Source organism: Pelecanus crispus, chromosome 12 (assembly GCF_030463565.1).
Source record: "Pelecanus crispus isolate bPelCri1 chromosome 12, bPelCri1.pri, whole genome shotgun sequence".
In the NCBI taxonomy this organism is placed as follows: Eukaryota; Metazoa; Chordata; class Aves; order Pelecaniformes; family Pelecanidae; genus Pelecanus; species Pelecanus crispus.
Window position 1 is genome coordinate 16,871,535 of NC_134654.1, and position 16,512 is coordinate 16,888,046.

Genomic DNA, 16,512 nt, shown 5'->3' on the forward strand with positions numbered 1-16,512 from the left:
AAACAAGCATGTGAATGAACTTGCATAACCTGAAAAGTTTGAGCCCTTTTGAGATCACAACTTACATACACCTTGCAGATGTGCCAGCAGCCACTACCTCTCCCTGGTCTAAGAAGGCATCTCCCCAGGACAGGGAGAGAGGACAAAGTGCTGACTCCATTGGTGCTGCTCCACGGGGTGTGTACCCACCAGGGCCAGGGAATTGGCTGGCACAAAGGAAAAGACCCTGACATCCAGACAGGCTGCAGCTCCTTTCAACTCCAGTCCTGTCCTGCATTGCACAAAGAAGCTGTAGGAAGACACAAGAAGGTCACCAGCACAGGGCAGTGGATCTGAGATAATTTTGCAGGAAGAAAGAGAAAAAACGTCTCCAGGGATTACAACAAATTGCCACCTTCTTCCCAAAGGCTCCTATGAAACACTTGAAAAAGTGACCTCATTAATTAATGAGATGGGTTAACACTCTCTCCACATACTCTACTTAATTGCAATTCTGTCATTCCCAGTGAATTCTTAAAGCCATATTGATTATTCAAAGCTCTGTTCAATCAATAAAGCAATAAACCATGTATGCTTAAAAACACGACTAAAAAGATAAATACATGAGACACTTTAAAGAAGCCACGTCCTTCTGCAGCCCACTTAGCAACTAAGAGTAAGCAATGGGTAAATATGTTTTAATGTCCTCATCTAAGTGAAGTGGGCAATTGTCTCATAAATTTATTTTAATGCCTAATCCATGTATAAAGCATTTCTAAACAGAAATCATCCCAAACAGTAATGCTCTCAATTTTGACCGGCTGCTTGCTCCATGCCCTGCACAAATAATAGTCATGGATGAGCAGGGTAAGAAAGTTTGTAGCCAACAAGTGAGACCATGTGAGCCTCCTGCCTTGGGGTATAGGATGGGCAGGGGACCAAGGAATCCTGAAGGACAAGCCCGCTTGGGAAGCTGCAGAAACATCACAGCACTGTGGCTGGTTTCCTTATTGCATTAAAGGCAGCTGTGTCCTACTCTGTGGGCATGAGCAGCCCTATTCAGCCCTGGTTGGAGCTACATCTTCTGGAGTCAAAGGACCAAGCAAGCCCATTCCTCATCCCTGAGTATATCTGTCTTGGTCTCAACATGGCTGATCCTCCTCCAGCTTTGTTTCTTCTTGACTACAGCCTCCCTGCACTGAGCATCCGCCACAGTGGGTGCAAGGGATCCCTGCAGTCTGTTGCCACTCTTATTCTCACGGGAGCCATGTTGCACAGCAGTGAGGAGGAGTCAGGGAAACCTCATGTTCTCCCAACTGTGTGAGTACCATCTCAGCTCTCACCAGTCTGTCATCCTGCCATATAGATCCTATCACCCTGTAGATGTGGATCAAAGCAATCATCTTCACTTCCCTAATCCTCCACAGCTTAAGCTCCATGATGGTAACTCGTGTTGCTGGAATTTGTTATCATACTGAGGTTACTGGTATCTCTGTGGGAGGTGGGACTTGACCTCCCACTGGCCCAGTGTGACAGGGCTTTCCAGGCAATGCACCAAGGATCCCAGCCCTGCTCCTGGCTGTACTGATGGAGACAGTCTCTGTCCAGGGCTGAAATCTATCAGTACAGTAATCTGGGTTTGAAACTCTTCTGCAAGAAATCTCCAGTTCCCACTTAGGCCAAGCCTTTTTCTCCTTTAGAGAAGCAAATGATATTAATTTTTACAACACATCATGAATTTGGAGCTAACAGACCCCCAGGGCTTCTAACTAGAAAGGATCCAAAGCAAGGGCTCAAAGCTTGGGGCAGAGGAGGAAAAAACTTTTCTGGGCTTGAGGTGGGTTTTTTCTTCTTCCTTTTTTTTTTATTGAAAACATTATGATTTAACAACTACAGGTGTTTTGAACATAAATAAATAAATAACATGGAGAACTGGGACATGCTAAGCTCTGTGATTGCAAAATATTCACACTGCAAAAGAAATATAAGATTTCAAAGGTGTAAACCCTAATTACGGAGTTGGTATCTATCCCCCTGTAGTAATTCAAACATAAAGTACACTTCCTCATGGGCTGGTAAGGGACCATAGTGCACACCTGAAATGCTGAACCTGGAAAGTACAGCATCCTGGCACAGGTCAGCATCGGCTCACCCTCACACTCACACACACAATCTGCCCAGTTAAACCATAACTAAGGGCACAGCCTTGACCTGCCTCTGATTCTGCCATGAACAAAGGGTTGGGGCTCATATCCCCTTCCTGGCATGTTGTATCCTTCCATCACTTGCAGGCTAATGCTATCTTCGTCTTGTCTCTCCTTGCAACCCCTCTACTGCATTTGGTGCCATGAGGACAAGCACAACTTGCCATTGGTGGTAGACTCATCCCATGGATCTCAGACCTTTCTACAACAATGCTGGGCTGTTCCTGCCAGACTTTTCTCCTGCCACCTCACCCTGCCAGGTTTTCTGGCTGGATTCCCCCATGCCATACACTGCCTGGTTTGACACAGGTCTCCCCATCCTTCTGCATGGCTCCCACATGGTCAGCTGGAGATGACTGTGTCCTGAAAGCCTAGGAAAGCTCCTGTGGGCTGTGGGCAATGCTGGAGGATACTTCAGGTCCCCTCATTGCTCTGCAACTACTTTACAAAGAAGCCTAAAACTCATCCAAGTTTTGCTGCCAGCTCTTTTATGCTGGGATTTGGGGGCTGAAAGCGCTCACCTTCCTGCTCCTGCCCCATCTCTGCAGCCAGACACTGCCAGCTCTGCTTGCTGCTGAGCTCTGGCCAGTGCCAGCGCAGAGCAGCAAGAGCCAGGCCAGCATAGTCCATGCTGGCCTGAGAGCTGGGGCAGAAACGAAGCAGGCAGCATGGTTTGAGGGTGCTAAGACTTTCTCTGCCTCCACGGGCAAAGCCAAAGATACTCTCCACTCCGATCAAGAACCTGCAGCTGGTTCAGAAGTGAAAACCTGAGCATCTGCGTGTTTCTCCACTATGTTGCCATGGAGGACAGTGACTCCAGCAAACCCTCCCTAAAGGTGCTTCATGACCACTGGCTGCACCCAGGTCCTTTCAACCCCAATGCTTCCCACCCTGGATTTTCAGGAAAATGGATTTTTATCAATGCAACAGCTATGAATCTGGGCCAAAGCCATGGCAGGACATTGGGAGCAGGGAAGCAAGCAGAAAAATGGGCTCAGGCTCAGTTTGCTGTTTTCCAGGAGATTAAGCAGATCCCCTTGGACATTCCTTTTCAGTTGTCAGGGGTTCTAGGGGCACTGCAGGCCAGCATGCTTCCCAGCTGTTTTCACATGTGTCTTTTTTTCCTCATTTTACCCGTTTTGCAGGGCTCAGCACACATAAAACCACAGTACAGGAGGAATAACAGTATAAAATCCAAATTGTTCATATTTTCCCTTCAAATTTTTAATGGCAAATAACATTTAGGGATCCCCCAGCACCAGCTATTTGTTAAAACACAGATTAAGGCTGGCAGATTAAGCTGGTGATGAGCCTCCCCACATCCTCCTCTGCTCGTGCTGTTGGTGATGAGCAGAAACACTGCCCAGAGGATGACAGTGCCAGCTCTCCTGGCCTTGATGGGCAGCACGGGCAGGGTCCGGCATCTCTGCTTGCTTGCTTGCTTGGGGCCAAATGATGTAAATCAGAGGAGTACCACTGCAATCACATGAAACCAGGCCACGCAGGTTTATGCCAGCTGCAGTCTAGCAATGCTGGATTTGGCCTCAGCAGTCATGGGGCCAACAGAGCAGACATGGGCAGCCTGCAGATGGGCTGTTGTTTGGGTCCAGCCTTGTTTGCACAGACTGTTCATCCTGTTTATCCAGGACAGAGGCAGCTTCAACATGATGGGCACAGCCCTGACCTGGGCCATTAAGTCACCAACACCAGGGATTTCTCCTGGATTTTGCCAATCCTTACTGCAGGGAAAGTTCACCACTGGAGAAACAAAAACACCACACAGACCATTGATCAATCTGAGCTCCCTCTCACATGGCTTCTACTATAACAGCTGAACAACCTTAACAGACTACATTTGACCACTAGTCCTTTTTCCATACAATAGGCTTATGGAAAAATGTCCCTTTACTATCTTAAAATCAACTTTTGAATTAATCTTTTAGGTTTTCCACTGTAGTTTGTGTTAAAAGATTGGTTTGCTTCATCTCCCTTTTCAGGTTTGGGATTTTCCAACAGGAAAATGTGATTTCTGCAATATTGTCTCTACAGCCAAGAAAAAAAACACCACGTCAAAACCCCCCATCCACCTCTGGGCAAAGCTGTGCCATGACAGGAGACCTGCACAGGGGCTCACTGCTCCCTGCCAGCCTCACATGCCCTGCAGCACCAGGCCCCCCACTCAGAGGTGCTAAAGCCACAGAGCTTTTCACCCTGGGTGTGCTATAGGTGGCAATGCACAGCTGCTCCAGCCAGGAATCAATGACCTGCCATAACATTGCTCAGGAAATCAATGCCGCAGCCATGCTGAGCACGTACTTTACAGCTGCTGCACATGCTACAGTTAGAGGTTAGGTTTCAGTTGCATCCCAGGGGAGGAAGGGGAATTGCAACTGGGGCACTGGCTGCCACCAGGTTTGCTCAGGGCTCCCTGGTGACTCTTTGGACCATGCAAGCTCCATTTGCTGTGAGACAAACACTTGGGAGAGGGATGCTGTGTCCTGGGACTCTAGGGATGGGGATGCTGGTGCAGCACAGGGTTCAGCCCACACAGTAGAGCCCTGTGTACTGCTAAACCCTGTAAAAGAAATGCCTGCCTGCTGCATTGCAGGTTTTGAGAGTGGCATTGCTGGGGAGAGGGAAAGAGGGCCTGGAAAAGGCTTTTGGGCGTGCAGGTTCCCCTGCCCAGGGGCCTGGGACGGACACAGCACTCCTGAGATGCCTGTTTGGATTTCACCCGCCTGTGCACAGCTAGACGTGCCAGCACCATCCTGGACGGGCAACAGCGCCATCTGCTGCTGCAGAACTAGAAACGCTGCACGGATCCGCTCCCCGCCATCCCCAGCAGCAGTGCTCTGGTGAGCGCATCTCCATCCAGCATGCGACTTCTTCCTTGTCCTGGTCATACCCTGCAACAGTTCCACATCCATGGGAAAATGGTATCTCTTCCCACCAGAAACGGCTATGGCAGGACAGATGCTTTTGTAGCAGCATAAGTATGCTCCCATTGAGGACAGAGCTATGGGGAGGGTGGTGGGGGTACCCCATCTCCCACTCCATATAGGATGCACAACAGACAGCCAGGAACAGAGCAGCTTTCCTTTCCTCCCTGTCCCTGCTCTCTTCCAAGGAGCGACAGGAAGGAAAAGCCTTGGTTTTATTTATTTAACCCAGATTAAGGGACTTTATCATGTGATTTGGGGCAGAGCTAGGATTTGAACAGAAACATGCCCCGCCCTAACCACAAGTCCTTCCTGCCTGTGTCTTTGTCAGTTGTACAAACCCCAGGGTGGACTTACTGGGGCCTGTGGAGCCCACAAGCATTGCTCAAAGCTGCTTTGAGTCAAGGGTGTCTGTAGACAGGCCCCTCATGCCCGCACATATCCCTGAGCCTGGGGCAGAAGGTCCTGTCACCCACGTCTTACTCTGGCCCTGTAGAAGATGAAGAGATCAGCTTTATTCACAATTTGCTTTCAGTGCTGCCTTTGAATGCCTGAAGCTAGTTGTCCTGTATCGTTGCAACCACTCAGGGATGTCTGTCCAGGGCCTGAGATCCCAACTAAGAGCCCAGGAGAGCCTGAGCTCACTGGGAGCTCTGTGACACTACCACAGCCAAAAGCAATGTGCTTTTTTCCCCTTCACTACAGTGAAATGATGCTGCTTGGAAAAGACCTTCACCATCTACCTCCAACACCACCTCCCTCTTAGTCCTGGGCATAGGTGGGCATTGGGTGAGGAAGAAGTATGGACATGGGGCTGGATATTGGAGGAGGCACAAAGGAGCTCCCCTCAGCATGGAGGAGTGAACAGTATGTACACAGCAGGACCATGCAGCCTGACCCCATATGAGTCCCTCAACTCTAACAGCTGATGGAGAGGGGCTCTCCTGCTCCCACACAAGCCATTTGGGCCACATGGGAAACCACCAGTTCAACTGGAGAACATGGAGCCTCACCAACCATGACACCAGCATGGAAACAACTTGAGGAGAGGTGGTAAAAGCAGAGACCATCCAGGAGGGACCTGCCTGGAGGCAGGAGTGCCCCAAAGAGCATATCTGGGGCCCATTTTGTTCACTATTTGAATGAACACAGCTGTCCCACTTTTTAGGCAATTAGTGCCACAGAAGCCCAGCATCCATCCAACTTCGAGAGAGAGAGACCATGACAACATGGGAAGGGACAGAGAAGGACAGTGGGTACTGGCAGGGCAGGGAGACATTCCAACCCCAGGGCACACTGCCATGGTGGGGGACATGACCTCTGTGAGGACATGAGGAATAAACAGAGGCAGGGTGCATAGCTCTGGTGAACAGCAGCGCTAGCAGCAGCACAAGGATGATGAACTGGCCACCAGCATGCACCAGCTGGAAGACAAAAGTCAAACAATGAGCTGGAAAGGGCTGGGTCAGCCTCCCTGTCCAGCAAAGCTGAGCTGCCCAGTCAGGTTATGTCAGGAGCTTCATGCCATCATGCTTGTGGCCACCTCCATGAGGCTCTGCTGGCTCTTTGGTCCTCTTATAACTCTGCTCTGGCACCTCAGCTGCCCCAGTGCTGAGTTCCCTTTCCTGGGCACCTCCTGCCTACCCTACCTTACATCATATCCTATCGTATCCTATCCTATCTTACCCTGTCCTAGCCTATATCATTGTGCTGCTGAGCTAGCCAGCCCAGAGCAATGCAGGTGACCATAGGCATCTCTGAAATTGCCTAAGCTGCTCATAGGTCTCTGGACATGGCACTCATGACCGTTGTGGGTTATATTACCTCCATCCCAGCTACGAAAAGGTTAATTGTCTGTGGTGGGCTTGATCAGACCTGACTGGTACACCTGCCCTAGGAAGCAAGTTTGGAGGGAGGGGTGAGAAGGAAGGGGACCGAAGTATGACTCATGCTTTCATTTGCTGTCACTGTGTAGGGTGGTGACCATATCTCACTGTCCAAAGGGTTTGGCAGTTGAATTAAATCCTTATTCGCCTTTTGTGCCTGCCAGGGAGCCGGCAACCAAGTCATGATGAGCAATGCAGGGCACACAGTTCCGCAGAGAGGGATGCACCCCAGCTGACAGTCCCACAGGGTCATGCGCTGGAAGCCACATTGCCCCACCACTGTGCAAAGACATCTCTGCAAGCCAAATCACTGTGGGTTTTCCACCACCTGTGCTGCTGAGGTGCTTGGGGCTCCCTTTGCCTCTGCGGGGGTGACAGTGATATAACCCCTCCGGCTGCAGGGATGCATCTCTGCAAGCACCACCGTGTGTGCATGCGTTTGCCGGTGGGGGGCTCTGGCGGGGGATGCTCCGTCCCTGGTGGGCTCAGGGACAGCCTGCCCCTGCGTGCGCAGTGTCCCCATCGCGGTCCCCACCCCACAGCCCCGCGAGGTGGCAGCAAGTGTCCACGGAGGAAGCAGAGAGGCTGGGAGGCTGCAAACTGCTCTGCCCGGCTGCGGAGAGGAGCCAGCAGCCAGAAAGCTCAGGCTGGCCTGGGAAGGAAGGTGAGACCCGGCTGGGGTGGGGAATGCACCCACAGCATCTGCCTGAGGGACAGACTGGGAGGGATTCCCCATTCACTCAGCACATCCAGCCCACAGATGACCCCGTGGGGCAGACTCTGGCACATGGGACATACCCCAGCCCTGGAGGGATGCAGAATCATGGAATGCTTTGGGTTGGAAGGGACCTTTAGAGGCCATCTAGCCCAACTCCCCTGCAGTGAGCAGGGACAGCTTTGACTAGATCAGGTTGCTCAGAGCCCCATCCAACCTGACCTTGAATGTTGCCAGGGATGGGGCCTCTACCACCTCTCTGGGCAACCTGTTCCAGTGCTTCACCACCCTCACTGTAAAAAAATTCTTTCTTATGTCTAGTCTAAATCTATTCTTCTTGAGTTTAAATCCATTATTCCTTGTTCTGTCACATGTACCCCAGCCCCGGAGGGACAGGAGCCATCCCTAGTAAATATTTGGCCCCTGGTGCCTTGTTCAGGTTGCCATGGATAAAGGCGACTCCATGTTCAAAAGGCACTCCTGCCCGTGACCATGCCCAGAGCCTGTGACCTGGTCCCTGCCTGCTGTCTGCCACCACAGCTTGGTCCTTGGGGCAGGAAGGGGGCATCAGGGGCCCTGCAAGAGGCACGGGGCAAGGTTGCGGGCTGAAATGAATAGGGCCATGTGATAATGCAGCTGGCTGAAGCACAGGGGTGGTTGCTCCCCAGTAGGGCAGAACAAGGTCAGTTCAGCTTGGAGACTGTACAGAAGGACAGTGTGAAATGCATCCTGCTACAGGTGCTGAAATGAAGCCTTCTCACCTCTTTTTTTTTTTTTTTTTTTTTTTACCCCAACTGCTCCTTTAGGCCAAATAATTTACCCCCTTGGACCTGTACTAGTGAACCTGAATCCACTCAACTCTCCCAATTCTAAAGAATCTGTTCATCTGTTAAAACAAATATGCCCTGAACACTCCCAAAACACCTGGCTCCTTTGGCTGCTCGTTCCCAAGTCAATGGGAAATGGAGCTCACCCTGTTACCTCCAGACTTGGCTATTGTGCTCAGCTAACACATCCACCTCCCATTAAGAGGTGAGGACAGACCACAGACTAGGATGCTGAGCTCATTCCACCTCTGCCCCTCTCTGTCCCTGCCCCAGTCTGTGAGCCCGCTGCTCCATCTGTCCCTTACTGAAGAGCTCCATAACCTGTCCCATGTCACCCTACTGCTGAACAGAGGTCTACACAGAGCTGAGTTGAAGGACCTCATCTTGACAAACAGCCCTGGTCTTCCTGCCTGAGCTTTCCACACCTGGATGAGCTGGTTATCCCCCACCCTGACCCATAGCCCCTCTGGACCCTCCTCCTCCCCTTCCAGCCCCATGTGCTGCCCTGGGATGCTCTGCACCCAGCCCACCACCCTTGTGGGGCATGCCTGTCCCCATGAGAACTCCACAACCACTTGCCCATCCCACCCCATCCCACTCCCTGGCCAGATCTGTGGCGCAGCTTAGGTACCGTTACTTACCACACCAAACCAATAAAGAGGCCTCGGGGATGGAGGCAGCCCCAAGGATGCTGGAACCTGGCCCTGGCCACCAGTAACGTCTGTGTCAGGCTGGATCCCTTCCCTGCAGCAAGTGGATTCACACTGATGTAAGAGGGTATTAAAGTTTGGCCCTGGGTTTGTGAAATGAGACAGTATGCCAGAGTCACCTCCCTATACCATTCCCTTCCTTGTAATGGACTCAGGATGTTAATTGAGAGCTAATTGCTAATATCTTGCATCCCTCTAATGTCTCAATAAGGAGCCTCAAAGCGCTTTGCAGAAACTGGCTATGATCCCCTGCTTTGAGAGTGCAGAAATTGCAGCCCAGAGATGTTTCAGGAACTTGCTGATGAGCCAAGTCTGGATCAGCAACAGCCCCTGGTCCTCAATCCCTGCTCCAAGCACTGTCCCACACTGCCTCTCCTGCCACACTGCTGGACTGCCTCCCAAACTGTGGCTTTTTATAAAACCCTCCCAGGCAAGCGGCCTAGAAGTCAGCCTTGCAGGGGCCCGAGGCAGGGAAACAAAGAGTTAAACAATATACTGGCAGGCTGGTGAGCTCATCAGAGCTGGGATATGCTCCATTGTTTATTAGACTCTTAACAGAGCCCAGTAGACAACATCTAGAGGGATGTGGGGCTCGGGGTGAGCCTGGCTTAGGAGAGTGAGACCTGCTGCTGCAGCCTGTCCCACTGCTGGTGGGGCGGACAGCCATCCCTCACCACTCACCACGTAAGTAGGATGGATTTCCATGGGTTTGGATCTGGGGGTGGCAGCAAGGGAGAGGGGATACAGTATGGCGAGGCTGGGGATCATACTCTTGCTGAGCCCCGAAAAGGGACTGGCAGACGTTCTTTCCTCGGCAAGACCCTGAGCGTGTTGCTGGGACCATCTAAACTCTGGACGATGCTGGAAAACTGGTCCCAAGGGACGCATATGGCTGGGTCCAACCCAGCTCCACCACACTGGCAAATGGACACTGGCTCCATCTCAATTTACATCCAAGATCTGGCGGGGCTTATAGGCAATGTGAAATCCCCTGATACGTTGCCTTACTTCTCCACCCCGGTCTCAGAGCAGAGCTAGCCAGTCTGCAGGGACGGCTGCCCACGTAGCCACTGCCAGCCTCCTCCTCGCTCTGGGGCGAGCAGGGGTGTGGGGAAGGGAGCAGAGAGGATGGAGCTTTAGCATTCATGCTTGGCACTGACACAACTCTCCCCATCTTCTCCCAGAGCAGAGCCCACTCAGCCAGCAGGATTCGGCCCTCTTCAGGCTGACACACAGCGACAGAAAGCTGGATACTCCAAGCCGCTCCTCCTGTGCTCACAGGAGCCAGCGGCTGGGTTCCTCCTCAGCATATTCAGGGGATGTTTAGCGCAAGCGGCCATCTCACCTCTCGCAGCAAGCCGCTACCCACCGGTGACAGCTGGGACGACAGAGGCACAGCATGGTGAGTGGGCTCTCGGTGCTCGGTCCCTTCCCAGGGAATTCCCTGCCCCAACACCCGCACAAGGAATGGGATGCTGCCCCCGTCAGCACCTCTCTGTGTGCAGGTCCCCCAAAGCAGGCATGCAGCTGCGGGGCTTGAGTTCTTCACAGGATGGCTGTAGGCACGGCAGGTCCCCCACCTCCACTGGGAAGCAGCTTACTCAGTTTCTTGGGGACCTCAGGCATGCTGGCTCACTGAATATACATCTCACTCCTATTCACTTTGTACCTGATTGATAACCACTCTCAATTAAACTTGGCCAGCACTAAGCAGCTAACAAAAAGTTTCTGCAAAGTGCATGCATGCACGTGTCTGTCAGCGCAGCAGCCTCCTTTCCCACTCATCCCATGGTCACACATGAGTCCTCTAGAGCAGCTAACCCCTTCTCCCGGCAAGCATGGACCCACGACTATCATCTGGGATGGGGTCCTGTACTGAGGTTAAACATCAGGACTGATTAAAGAGTCAGACTGAGACACCCCAGAGCAGCAGGAAAAGCCATGCCCAGAAAAGTCATGCCCTAAAATGCTCTTCTCAGTTTTCCTGCATTCCGCAACATTACAGCTTCCTCACAGCTCAGATCCACCAGTGAAGACTTTACTGCCTGCCCACTGGGGTGGCAGGCAGGACACATCTTCTGGCTGAAGGACAAATGAACCCTTTGGGCCTTGCCCCAAGATTTTGCAGAGCACCTGATACTGCCATTTGCCAGGGGACCATCCCAAGCCACCTGGAGGCTACTGGAAACCCCAGAGAGCCATGGGGCAGTGGGGAGAGTCTGGGGGTCCCCCTCTGTGGGACAGCCTGGGGCTTTGGTGGGGCAATATCTAGATCTCACACGGCCAGATCGGAGATGGGTGGGAGAAGCATGTGCACATATTCAGGTGACCCACCCAACTGCTCCATAGCACTGGAGCTGCCATTCACCCGAACCCAGTGGCCGCACTGGTGCCAGGCAGACCAGAGCTCACTTGCTTTATCTGCTCGGGGATGGCTGGCAGAGTCTGAGCCCTCAGGAAAAGCCTGTCCAGGCCTGACCCTCGAGCCAGGCTGGTGTTTTTGCTTCCCCACGGTGTAAACCAGAACAAGCCACATCCATGGAGTGTAGGGTTCACTTTGCCTTTTCCTCAGAAGTTTATTTTCCATGATGGTTGATTCCCAGAGGGATGTGGGGCTGGAAGTGAACCTGGCTTAGGAGAGCAGGAGCTTCTGCTGCTGCCTGTCCCACCCCTGGAAGTTGCAGAGCTTTCTTCAGGGAGGTGGCTTGACAGCAGAGAGGAAGGAAAAATATATCCATAAACTTGGCCTGGATTTCCAGCAATATTTGGCTGTTGGTTTGCAAAATCCTTAGCTTTTTCCCCAGTGATTTGTGTGGTAAAACACAGGGCAGAGACCCCAAGTGTTGCAGCCTCTCTGCACTGCCCTGCACACGGCAACACCACCATCAATACCCATGGCTCTGTACCCGGGGCAGGTCCACGCTCACCTGTACCACCGGTACTCCCATGGGATGGCACCTACTTAGTCCTAGGGCAAAGACCAGCTTCATTCTGGGATGCTGAGAGGGGTCTTCATGAGGAAGAGCCAGAAGGAGATGGACACCAATCCCTGGGGTGAGACTGTCTGAGCTGGGGAAGCTCCTGTGCCCCCAGCCATGCAAAGTGGGAGGAAGAAGTGGCAGAAACTGCTTGCAGTGAGGACTTAAGAGGAGCATGTAAGAAGCTCCTGAAGAATCAGGGCTGCCTCGCCAAATAAAAAGGACATGCCCAGGCTGAGGACTGGATTGGGAGAGTAAATCCAGCCCTTGCATGGCCAGGAGGACACAGGCCTGTGCTTAGGAGTAAGGTCTTCAGATCGGGCTGTTGCCCCACTTTTAGGACAACTCTAGCCACATCTGCAGGTTATTTGCAGCATCCGAGGTCCTGGGCTGGGATGCCAGTCCTGAGATCTGCTGCTGCTGGGGGCCGGTGGGTGAGGAACCCCATCTGCAGCCAGGATGGGCTGAGGGACCTGGGGCAGAGCACTTAGGTGCTCTGTTCAGTCCAAAGCTCTCTCCTCAGCACCACCATGTAATGTCCCCAAGGTCCAGGAGGTACCCAAGTGTGTGCTGTGCTGCTTTGCCACTGATATCCCCAGCAGGTGGGCGTCAGTGAATCTCCCAGCTCAGAAGCCAAACATCACCACACAAAGCACTGGAAGAGCAAAGGGAGAAGAAATAGAATCACATGAGGCTCTTCCTTATGGAGGGGGAAAAGAAAGACCCCAGTGTTAGGTCCAGTGCCAACAGCTGCCCAAGATTTCAGAGGCAGCAGCAGAACAACACCACACATGAAATCCGAGATGTGCTCTGGAGGCATTTTCAAGGCAGCAAACAGTCATCTGCTGATGTTCTCCTTACAACAATAATGATTAAAAAAAAATTGGGAGAAATCTGATAGCATTATCCTGCCAGGCTGCCCAGTACAACCATCGCTTCTTCAAATATGAGCACATCTGTGGTGAATTAGGGAAGGAGCATGAGCAGAGCAGGAACTGAAATCACATTAGCTCTCCCAAGAGCTGCAGATACATGCAGTGCTCACAAACAAACTCCCAGCCACTTGCAGGGAGTGAAATCCTTCACTAGATAACAGTGGGGAAAATATACAGAGCCTCATGCAAAAGCACAGACAGAAATACAAAGCAGAGTATATAAATCAGAGAAGACCAAATGTGGAGAGAAGTGTGACCAAAAAAAGCATGCTCTGCCAGGAAGTGCCAGAAAATTGATCAGTCTGGGAATTGTGGTGAGATGGACGGTTATGCCAGAAAATAAAATGGGTGGGATTTTAAAAGGAAGACGATGGTTTCTGTAGGAGCCTGCCATTAATGCTCTGCAAAATGAAGAGGAAGGTGCTCTGCAGAGTTCAGAGTACCCCCAGATGCAGAGTGAGGGTGGCAGAATACAGGCAAGCAGGGAGTGGGGTGCCTGAAAGATGGGGCAGGGCAGACTGCATTAGACTGCTGAGATATGAGATCTGGGCATTATTCCAGAGAAGAAAGCAAATTTCCAACCACAAAGCCAAATTAAAATTACACAGTGGCTTGATCATAAAACCTCTCCACAATGGATGTTACAAGGATAAAAGCAAGAAATGCCATGACTACCTAGGATGAAATTTCAGGAAGAGCTTGCAAAACATTTGAGCTAGAAGAGAGTAATGCTATGAGCAAGGGAGATGGTGGACAGGCTGCACACACCAGCCAAGCAAGAAGTTATCCAGGATCTGGACACATCTCTGCAAAACTGCAGTTGGTGGGGTTTTTTTGGAGGACTGGGCTGACTCCTGGGCAGGTTGTATAGGTGGAAGGTTTTGGCCCATGCAGAGCCAGCCTCACTGTCTCCCCAGAACACTGGACACTGCTGTCAGTATTTGTTTTTTGTCTGAGGATACAGTGGCTGCTTGGAGCCACAACTTACAGGAATGGTGAGGCAAGCTGCATCACAGAAGCTGAAAGGAGAGAAAGCTGTACCCAATCACCTGCATGTCTAACACAGCTGTAGCCATCAAAACAACATTTCATGGCAGCTCATGCTTCTGCAAAGCCAAGGGGTCAGCATGCTCCACTGCAACCAGTCCAGCTTGCAGAGACAGGGTTAGCTTGCTACTATGACCAAACTTACCTGCCTTGTCAAGTGCTTGATCATCCCTGATGAAGTGCTGTAAAAGATGTATCAGGATGGCAGAAATGCCCCCATCTGTCCAGAGAGGGGTGAAAGCTGTGGATGGGAGGGATGTAAATCATGTCCATTGCTCTTGCCTTTTTTTTTTTGCTTGTTGGTCCAATTTTGGCAAACCTGGAACATTACAAAATACGTCAATACCACCAGATCTGCATTTCTGCAACAGTGTCTGTGTTGGGGGGATTACATTGAAAACTTACATCTGCCTCTTTTCAAAATAAACCACAAAACTTGGCAGGGGACACAGGTGAAAGAATAAGGGAGATGCTGGCTGGCACCCAGACATCAGCATCCCTAGATGGGCACTGGGCCCAGTATGGCTCAAATACAAGCAGGTTTCCTTAAGAGGGTGCTTCTGAAGCTGTGCCAGTTTTGCAGCCTCTGTGCAGCTGCACTTATGTGGTACATGCTCTCATATTGATTAGCAGCAACGGGAAACGAGCTGGGGCCACCAGGCTTCATCCTCATCTCATCTACACCTTGTTGCTGGCCGCTGCAGCCACAGACCTTCCTGTGGCATATGCAGTATGCAAATCCAGCCCAGTTTCACCCATGATGTGCACCTCCTGGTGAGCCATCCCACGGGCCAGCAGTAGGTCTGGGGGCAGCCAGGGCTGAACTGAGAAAACACACAGCCCACGGTGCTGTGTGTGCCAAACAAGGGCCAAAGCAGGGTTTTAGATGAACTGCTCCAGATCAAAGCCCACTTAGGCTTGTGTAGTGCTTAGGAAGAGCTGTGCTTGGCAGTGGAGGGACCACAGAGCTCTGGTGGCACTGCCCATCCATCTGAGCCCCACCGAGAGCTTGTGCCCAGGCCAGCATGGTTGTGACTTGAGCTTGACTGCTGCCCTAAATGGGGGGGCTCCACAGGGACAGCTTTGGGGCTGGCAGCAATCACCAGTGGCTCTGCTTTGTGGTGCTGGCAGAAGGGTGATACAGGGTCCTGGGCTGCTCCAAGCCAGTACTGCTGTTGCACTCCTGCTGCAGAGCATCCCCATGCCTGAAGGGCGGGGACAGTGTTAACACCTGGCAGAGGACAGGTCAGTCCCAGCCCTCCTGACACTGCTGAACCCCTGGGAGAAAACCTGGCAGCTCAAGCATGAGTTCGCTTTGCAAAAAAATCTGATTCCTGGGTGCAAAGCATCCACATTCCTGGCTTCTCCTGCCTTCTTCAGCCCTCATACCTGCATGGGTTCATTTCTGCTGGACTTCCCCAGCAGCAGGTCAGACTGTGCATCAGGAGCACTCCCTGATCCAGCCTCCTGCCCTTGCCTCCTCATCTGAGCCCTGAGGAAATAGTGGATAACATAATGCTCAGCCCTTCCAATTTACCATAATGGTTTCTTCATGCTGAAGGCACTTTGTTTCTGGGAAAATGTATTTTCTCCTTGAGTTGGTGAAAAAATAATGCCTCAAAAAGCCACACTGCTGACCCAGCCATCACAAGGCAGGGCGTTTTGGTATGCTCCTGCTACTGAGCCTAAGAGCCTTTCCTCAGCAGCCTGCCCCAGCTTACAGCTGGAGAAATATTTCCTGCATGACAAGCATTTCCCCATCTCTCATCTGTGCACTTAGATAGGAAATGAGAAACTCCTGTGCTGCGGCTACTACAAGGCTGACATCTCTAGGCTGGATGTGGCAGGAGGAATATCCAGCCCCAGGGGTCTGAAGGAAGCACTCAGTCCATGGAAGGATGCTTTCTGTGCTCCCGCTGAGCAGTCTTGACATGGCACACCAGTGCCAGTTTCCCCACCTACAAGAGGGAGAGATGATCATGCCACAAGGTGCTGAGGAGGGAAAGCAGCTCTGGGGGTACAGAGCTCTTCCGCACAGGCAGCATCACCAGCCCTGTTTGCAGCACCCTGATACCCCCCTGAGAGCAGCCAAGAGCCTTGGGAGGATCAGGGTAGTGGATGCTAATGGACATCTAGTCACCCCACCACTGAATCCCTGTGGGAGCTGGAAGCTGGGGAGCTGGAAGGTCTCAGGACAGGGACAGGGACAGGGACTGCGGGAGTCCCACTGTCCATGGGGGAGACAGTGGAACTCTGCAGGCATCTTCAGTCCAGCCTACCTGCAGGACCCTG

At 52.0% G+C, this 16,512-nt stretch overlaps 1 protein-coding gene across 1 annotated transcript in view; it reads left to right on the plus strand.

Annotated features, from left to right (window-relative positions):
• Window positions 1-16,512, plus strand: part of PIRT (phosphoinositide interacting regulator of transient receptor potential channels) — a 95,709-nt gene that overhangs the window by 78,596 nt on the left and 601 nt on the right. The window lies entirely within an intron of this gene.